The following is a 9,632-nucleotide window of genomic DNA, read 5'->3' on the forward strand; positions in this document are numbered from 1 at the left end:
ATACGGATCGGCCTCCCCAGGTTCGAGGATAGTTTGCTCCACCTTCGGGATCTCACTTTGATAAATCATCGTTTGAACTCGATCGGACGTGCTAAGGCCGAAACCTATTTCGACCGTATACACACTTTTGTAAATCATGAGAGTTGGACATATATCTTTCTTAAGTTTATAGCATTTGCATTACCTTTTTTCAATTTGTATCTTTTTATTTATAAACATATTTAATACTACACGATAATTTTGATATCTCTTTCCTTCACGTGATAAAATGCATTAACGAAAAACAATGCAGAGATGGTATTCATCTCTCTGTTGTAATATCCAAGGTAGATCACGAAAAGAAATTAAACCATAAACTTATTAATATGGAAGTAATCTATGGATACTAAAACTAAACAAACATAAGCAAGGAAAAAAACACGATCATACTTCAATAGATACCAATCAATGAAGGTTCTTCCATTTATCATATATGAAACGTGGCCAATAATAATAAAAAATAATGCAAAGTTACTAATATTTTACAAAAATGAATAATTTGCACCTTTTTATCTTTATCAACGACATACAACAACAAAAGTAATTCAGCAAATCAATAAGTCACAACACAAGCAACATGATTCGGAGGTAAAACAACACGGCAACAAGCTAAGGAATAAAAGAAAAGAAATAAGTTCTGTCCATACTTACACGTGAAAGAAAGATATTGGGTGCGTGCATTTTTTAAACAATGAGGCAACGTAACCGCTTATATAGTGATAGGAGATGGTTAATTTAAAATGTTTTCGTCTGTGTGGGATTGATTCGGGTTTGGAACCCCAACAATTGATAGGAGTCTTAACTCTTAAATTATATGATTATTATTACTTTTGTTGGTATCCCGGTGTCACCAAATAAATAATTTGATGGATAATTTTATAGGAAGGCATCAAAAGAATGAATGTGAAGTGAACATTTATTTTATCAAGTGACGATTTGTTTCTTAAACTGTTGGTTTCTGACGTCTTAAATCCTTTTTTTTCCAACGGAATTAATGATCTTCACGTCTCAAATCCCTCCCCCATTTACCCAAATCAAAGAGAATTTCATTTAATATTACCAATGACAGAAGCCTTTTACAGACAATATTTTTTTTTCGTGCTTTTTTAAACAAGCTTTGGTTACAAAGTCCTCAAGGCAGTCGACGATTAAACTAATTTTGAAGGAAAAATTAGTTACACAATTGGAAAGACACAACTTTCCGAGGAAGGACACCAATTCTTTTTCTTCCTTAATTGTTTAATATTTTTATAAGTTGAGTATTTAGATTACTTAAATATTATTAAAATAATAATAATTATAGTAGTAGCGCAATATGTTTATTATTTCTACCTTTCAAAATAAATAAGTAGTGTAACTGAAAAACATTAGATATAGTGTCTAACCAAAAGCATACCAGAATGAATAAGAAAAATAATGAGTTAAATATGATCATTTGGTTTCAAGACAATCCCGTCCAAAGTAAATACAGAGTGAAAAGGCGAGAAACAATAATTAAGTCTTTGTTCTCATTTTAAAAATCTAAGCAACAATGTTTCTCTTCCTATTTGAAAAGGCATCACGGATTAGAAACTAAAAATCGGAACCCTTAGTGAAACTTTGGAATGGTTGTGAACTTGTGATCATTAGTGAAAGGGTATGAACCTTTGGTTGGGGGCCGTGGGCAAGCTTTATCTTTTTAGTTTTTATAAAAAGGGTAATTAGACTATTTAGGACATTTTAGTAATTTACTTTTTCAGTTAAAGGGTTCTCACTTTTATAATAACTAGTCCTTGGGCACGTGCGTTGCGCGTCTATCCCATATAATTAGTAAAAAATTATATCGTCTTGTACATGAATGGTAAAACACTTTGAATAATGATTGTATTAATAAGAAAAAGATTACGCTTAGAAATCATTTCTAGTAACAATCTAAATATTTAAGCTAAGAAAAATAAAATGAGAAGATAAAATGTTAGCTCAAAAAACTTATTTGATTTTTTAAGAACTGTAAATATTAGCTCAAAAAAATTATTATACAGTGAAGTTAAAGAGCTTAACTTTGTAAAGTGAAAAATTTAGATACATGGACCATACTAAATTCTTTGATAATCCTCAAGTCAAATTTAATGTTACAAAACTAACTTTCGTTATTAATATTGAAGGTATTATTAAAATAACTTTTAAGGGCATAAAAGTCTAATAATAGTATAGGGTTATTTTAGTCTTTCACATTCAACTTTTGATCTTCGTGCTTATAATATAGTATAATATAGATAGATATAAGACGACAATGTTGATGAGTAGACCTTGCTTCTTGACTATGAATTTCTAAACTAACATCTTGAAAGTCACGTGTTTCACATTTATGTAAAAGGGTCACACTACTTGTAACAATAAATTTTCGCGCCTCGAGAAAAATAAATAATCAAGACTGGAAAATTGCGCAACAAATGTAGTATTTGATTTCAGTAAATGTTAAGTGTTACAATCTCTATGGTATTCCTCTGATTCTTCAAGAATGTAAACTATCTTGATAAGCTTGATTTTAATTTTGATTCAAGGGCTTGTAAAGCTTGGTCTTGAATCTCTTTCTTGAGCTTGAATTTGGATTTGATCACGAACAAGTAATTTGATCTTGAACGCCTTGGTATTTGATTTGGCTTCGTTCTTGATCTTGAACTTGAACTTGTAGCTTGAGTGCTTGAACTTGTAGCTTGTAGAGAAATCTGTGGTGTTTGATCCACGAGCTCTCTGCTTGCGTCTTGTTATCACTTCTGGTGTCTTCTAACTGTATGAAGACCTCTATTTATAGTTGCAGGGAGTGGTGTGGCTCTGCAATTTGATTGGTCCGTTTGAACTGACTAATACCATCTAGACACTTGGCACAACTCTATTGGTTGTTGATTTGACTTGGATTGCCACCCTTCTTGACATGTGGCACGATTTCCTTGGTTCATTTATTTGATTTGGATTGCCACATCATTTGACACGTGGCATGATTTTGTTGGCTCGTTTATTTGTCTTGGATCGCCACATCACTTGAAATGTGGCATGAGCCTACTTTAAGATGGGCTAATAACCATTTGGACCTTGGGCTAATGAAGTGTGCTTATCATTTAATTTGTAGTCCATTTAGATGGACTAGCCCAATACATATATATTGAATTTAAATAATTAACCTAATTTACTAGCCACAATATTTATTTGGACTAGTATTTTGAGTTTAATATGGTTCAAATTATTTTATGGATTTAAACCCGATAAAATTTAAATGCTTATAAATGCCCCCTACTTCAAGGCTAGTCGAGGTATAAGCTTGTTAATCCTCAAAGATTAGCCTTGAAGTAAGACAAAAGACTTTAATTGTCTTCTTGCAATTGCTTTCAGAGAGTTTGATTGATTATATAATCAAAGGATTAGTAGTCTTGTTTCAAGATTTAAAGCCTCATTTAAGGTCAATACATATTTGGCCCCACGTGAAAGTATCTGATGATTTTAGCTATTTTTTTAACTTAATTTTTAGAAGGCTAAGAAAAAGAAGTCGAATTCATCTTATTAACACATCCAACTCCACGTAACTATCTTCCAATTTGATGCCTAATTCCATGGAATTTGAATTTGAATGGACTCGCACAGATAGATTCCAGAGTCTTTGAATTTCAATCAGACTGTAATTCTCTCAACAGTGTCCAATCTGATAAACTCAAATCTTTATTTTAAGGAGATCAACTCGTTGGGTCTCTATTGAATCCACGTCTATAAATACAAACACTAAGCAACATATATTTTCTGCGTCATGGTTTATAACCAAAGGCAGTCTCGACACGGCTCTTCTCAGGTAATGTTCGTCTTTTTTTCTTCTTCCTTTTATTGTTGTTGTTGTTGTTGAGGTTCTTATTCCATGCAGCTACTCCCCTTTTTCTTCTATTTTATGCACACAAACAATCTGTAATATTTTCAATCATTTATGTGATTTGCTATACAATTCTTAAGAACCATGCTAGTAAGAATAAAAGATGAGCATCATTTATCTCCTTTGATCTGTTGCTAGTAATTTATTTTCAAAAACCCCTTTAATGGTCTGAACCAATTTCTTTGTATGGAATATTACACTTGCTTGATTATCTTGGCTTAGTCAAGGGTCCATAAGTATTTTATTTTAAAAAGTCAAGCAATTTTGTCTCCAACTAGTGAAACTAGCTATGTAATCCAAAAAGTTTTGCTACAACTTGGAAGATATGGAGCTTTATTTGCCTTTGGAGTTGCCTTAGTCAATATGAATTCGGTTTCACGATCCAACTCCATCCTTCGCTAACTTCTCTTCTTCGTTTAATCTTTATGCTTTCCATTTTCTTATTCTGATTAGACTAGTGATGAGGAGTTGGGCCATTTTGGATATCATCTACTTTGTAACTACAACTGACAACTTCTTTTCTTTCCACTATCTTGGACATTCTTCTTTTTTTCATTCTCGTAGAGTTCAAGAGAGTAGAAAATTTGAAGCGATTAAAGTTTATCCGCCTGAATAATTGCTCATGTTTGTAAAGTATTACCTTATACAAGATGGTATTACTTTGAACATGACGAAGACTTTACACTGTCTCAAGTAGAAGACTTTTTTTTTGAGCCGAAGATGATTACGCCGTTTAAGCCGAAGTTTTACTTTATCTGAGATCAAGACCATTATACCGTCTAAGCCAAAGATCTTTTTTTTGTTTGAAGATTTGACTTTACTTTATCTGAGGCGAAGATTATTATACCGTATGAGCCAAAGAGTTTACTTTGTCTGAGGTGAAGATCATTACACCGTCTGAGCCAAAAATCTTTTTTTTTGAAGATTTGACTTTACTTTTTCTGAGACGAAGACCATTACACCGTCTGAGCCAAAATTTTTACTTTATATGAGGTGATCTGAGCCAAAATTTACTTTGTCTAAGATGAACACCATTACACCATCTGAGCCAAAGATATTACTTTATTTACAGATTTGACTTTACTTTATTTGAGACGAAGACCATTATACCGTCTAAGCCAAGGACTTTACTTTATCTGAGGTAAAGATTATTACACCGCCTGAGCCAAAAAAAATTATTTTGTCTGAAGCAAAGGCTATTATACTGTCTAAGCTAAAGACTTTATCTTATTTGAAGATTTAACTTCATTTTATCTGAGGCATAGACCATTACACCGTTTAAGCCAAAACTTTTACTTTATCTAAGGTGAATACCATTACACCATCTAAGTGGAAGACTATATTTTATCCAAGACGAAGACCAACAAAGATCATGATAGAGTCTAACATGCAGATTTTACTTTACCGCCAAAAGATTTGACCTTTGATGCAAAGGAACGAAAGCTCGTCCTCATTTCGAGATGCATAAATCAAAGATTGTATAAAGCATGAAAAAAAACTGACCAACCAAGAATATCTCTTCAATTTCAATCTTCATAGGTAATTTTATGATATCCTTTATATAGATATATTTCTCCTTTTTTTTTACAGGTAGAAAAAGAAATCACTTCCAAAGATACCACTTTAGTAAAGATAACCTCATAGTCGAAGAATCTTTTTTCATACACTTGGAGATATATTGAATCTTCCAACTAAAGAATTGAAGGCTATGCCAATTTGAAGACTTTAAGACTATTATGGGGGCTACTTATTGGCTTTCAATTGAAGACTTGGTGCTCAGGAGAATTTAATTTGCAGATTTCAACTTGAAGACATGGCAGACTTGGAGGCTTCTACTTGAAGACTTGACAGATTTGAAGACTTCGACTTGAAGACTTAGTGAATTTGAAGACTTTAACTTGATGATTCAACTTAAAATTTTGCAGAATTGAAGACTTCAACTTTTGGCGAATTCGAAGGCCTCAACTTGACTTGGTGAATCTGAAGACTTTAATTTGATGACTCAATTTGAGGATTTCCCAAAATTGAAGACTTTAACTTGAAAATTTACCGAATTCGAAGGTCTCATCATCACTTAGCAGGTTTGAAAAATTTAGAAGACTTGGTGGACTTGAAGACTTCAACTCGAAGATTTAGGTAGATTTTAAGAACTCAACTTGAAGGTTAAAGTATAAGAGTTAAACTTGAAGATGTAGCCACTTTGAAGAATTCAACTTGAAGACGTGGCAGCCTTGGATAGTTAAAGACGTAGTGGACTAGAAGAATTTAACTCAACTTCAACTTGAATATTTAGCATGCTAGAGACTTCAAATCAATGATATTGAAAATATGAAGAATTCAACTTGACGACTTAGCAAACTTGAAGAATTCAGCTCAAAGACTTGACGGTTTTGAAAACTTTGCAGCATGCTAAAGACTATAATTGTCTCGAAGATACCAATCTCGGTGAAGAGGATCAAGTCATTGTGCAGTTTATAATAAGTGAGTTTTTTTAATACTTTATGGATTTGAAGACTTAGCGGACTTGAATACTGCAACTTTAAGACCTAGCGGGCTTGAATACTTTAAATTGATAATGTAATAGACTTGATAAAATCAACTTGACTTAGAATTGGAGCCTTTAACTTGAATATTTATCCTCTTATAAAGAAACTACAATCATTCCATCAAAGACCTCAATTTGACATGGAGGATTTTCCCCCATTGAGCCATCAAGATAAGACAGAGAGTTTAACGAAAGAATACATGTACACCTAATTTTCAAGTGCCAATCAAGTGAATTATATCTCATCATGCATCATTTGAATAATGCCTTGGGTAATATGTATTTTTGAACTCATATGACCAAACTTAGAATAAAACTCCAATCTGCCTACGTACCTCGGTGAAGAGGATCAAGTTATTCTGTAGTTCGAAATGGGCGAGTTTTTTTTAATGTCCTAACTTTTGCCTAGGCCGCCTCTTTCGAGGTTTTCAACCTAGCTGACTTTTTTTTAGACCGTGCATATTTTATACTCTTGTGGGCCAGGAGTAACATGCAGTTTATACTCATGCGTTAGGGAGCATATTTGTTTTCTTCAAGGATAGTATCTCATCATGAATTTTCCATTGATGGGGCCAATCCGCAAACCTTCCCAGTCAACTATCTTGTAAGCGCCACTTGAGTATACCTCTTGTACAACATATGGTCCATCCCATTTAGCAAAGAATTTGCCCCAGATCGACGAGAGGTAATAATAGAACTTTTGACCACAAGAACTTGGTCACCCACTTGGAAAGATCTAAGGCGCACCCTTTTGTTAAAAGATCGAGACATGCGAGCTTGATAACATTCAAGGCTTTGTTGAGCTTCTAGCCTCTTTTCATCAAGAGCTTCCAATTCTTCAAGGCGTAACCGAGCATTTTCTTCATCAACGAGTCCTTCTTGAATGGCAAGCCGTAACAACGAGATTTGACGCTAAGGTGGAAGGACTACTTCAACTCCATAAACAAGTGAATAAGGAGTCACTTACGTTGGTGTGCGATATGTGGTCCTGTATGCCCAAAGAGCTTCTTCCATTCTCTCATGCCAATCTCTCTTAGACTTAAGAGACAATATTTTTCAATATGTTGCAGAGTGTCTTGTTAAATGCTTCAGCAAGTCCATTGGCAGCAACATAATACATGGAGGAATTGCGTTGCTTGAAGCCAAAAAGATCACAGATCTTATTCATCAACTTGTTATCAAATGTCTTACCATTTTCCGTCAATATATATCGAGGAATGCCAAAGTGATAGATAATATTGACTCGGATGAAGTTAGCCACATTTTCCTTCTTTACTTCCTTAAGAGAAACAACTTCAGCCCACTTCGAGAAGTAATCAGTCGCGGCCAAAATATATAGATGTCCACCAGAAGACTTTGGCAATGGACTAACAACATCCAAACCCCAAGCATCAAATGGCCAAGAAGCAACGGTTGGGTGTAATACTTCAGGTGGTTGATGTATGAAGTTAGCATGGAATTGGCAAGCTTTATACCTTCGAGCGTAATCTAAACAATTTTTTACCATGGTTGGCCAATAATACCCCCTTCTTTTTATGTGAAAATGAAGTTTTGGCCCAGATTGATGCGCACCACATACTCCAGAGTGTGCTTCTTGCAGGGCTTGAAGGGATTCATCAGTCCCCAAACAACATAAGAGCACTCTATCAAATGATCGTCTATAGAGTGTATTCTTGTAATAAAGAAAAACGAGGGGCTCTCCTTCGGATTTCTGTCTTCCTTCGGGGATTTTCTGGCAATATCCCATAACAAAGATAATCGATTAATAGTTGTCGCCAATTTTTTATTTCAACCTCAAGAACAGAAGCAAGATGCTCAAATTCGCTTTCTTTTTCCTCATAGTCATTTGGTGGAGGAACTACCCATCTTCGACAAACAACGACTTGTGTTTGATCAGGAAAAGATAATGTAGAATCTAAGGCTGCTAATGCATCAACTCTCTTATTTTCCTTTCTCGGCACGTGTTGAATAGTTACCTCTCCAAGCCAACTTACCAATCTTTGAGCATATTTGTGATATGGCACCAACTCTGGCTTCTTGACCTCATAGCTACCCAAAATCTCATTGATCACTAACTTGGAGTCTCCAAAAACTTGTAGTTGCAATTGTTTGATATCCACAACCATTTCAAGCCCAAGTATGAGCGCTTGATATTCAGCAACATTATTGGAGCACCATTGTGTCCGAGTGAAAGAATATGGAAAAACTTCTCCTTGAGAAGTGATAAACACTATTCCAGCGCCAGCTCCTTCACAATGTGCAGCGCCATCAAAATACATCTTCCAAGGAGGTTGAATTTCAATGACCATTGCATCTTCATCAGGCAATTCATCAGACAACTCCCAATCATCTGGAATTGGATGGTCAACTAGGAAGTCTGCTAATGCTTGTCCTTTTACCGCATTTTGAGGAACATACACAATTTTAAATTGTTGAAATTGGAGGTACCACCTCGCTAATCGATCACTTAGGACTGGTTTAGACATGACAAACTTGATAGGATTCGCTCTTGAGACGAGTTGCACAACATGAGCTTGGAAGTAATGCTTCAGCTTCTGAATGGAGAAGACAAGTGCCAAACATAACTTCTCAATAGGTGAATACTTGAGCTCATTTGGCGTCATCATCCTACTCAAGTAATAAATTGCGTTTTCTTTGCCTTCATTGTTTCATTGAGCTAGAAGTGCTCCTATTGACCTTTCCTGTGCTGAAATGTATAATATTAATGGCTTTCCAGGTATTGGGGCTGCCGGTATTGGAGGTTTCATCAAATAAGACTTAATGCTTTCAAAAGCATTTCTGCAAGCTTGGTCCCATTCAAAAGGAACCCCTTTCTTCATGAGGCGACTAAATGGTTGGCATCTTCCAGCCAGATTCAAAATAAATCTTCTAAGATATGCCAACTTACCTTGTAAGCTTTTTAACTCATGAATATCCTTAGGCTCGGGCATTTTCAAGATAGCATCCACCTTAGCTTGATCAATTTCGATACCTCGGTGTCGAACAATAAAATCGAGGAACTTCCTAGAAGTAACTCCAAAGGCGCACTTCAATGGATTCATTCTGAGTTGGTATCTCCGAAGCCGTTCAAATACCATCCTCAAATATTGCAAGTGATTATCTTTCTTCCTTGACTTTCCTACCAAGTCGTCA

The sequence above is a fragment of the Nicotiana tomentosiformis genome, chromosome 1 (assembly GCF_000390325.3).
Source record: "Nicotiana tomentosiformis chromosome 1, ASM39032v3, whole genome shotgun sequence".
Lineage (NCBI taxonomy): Eukaryota > Viridiplantae > Streptophyta > Magnoliopsida > Solanales > Solanaceae > Nicotiana > Nicotiana tomentosiformis.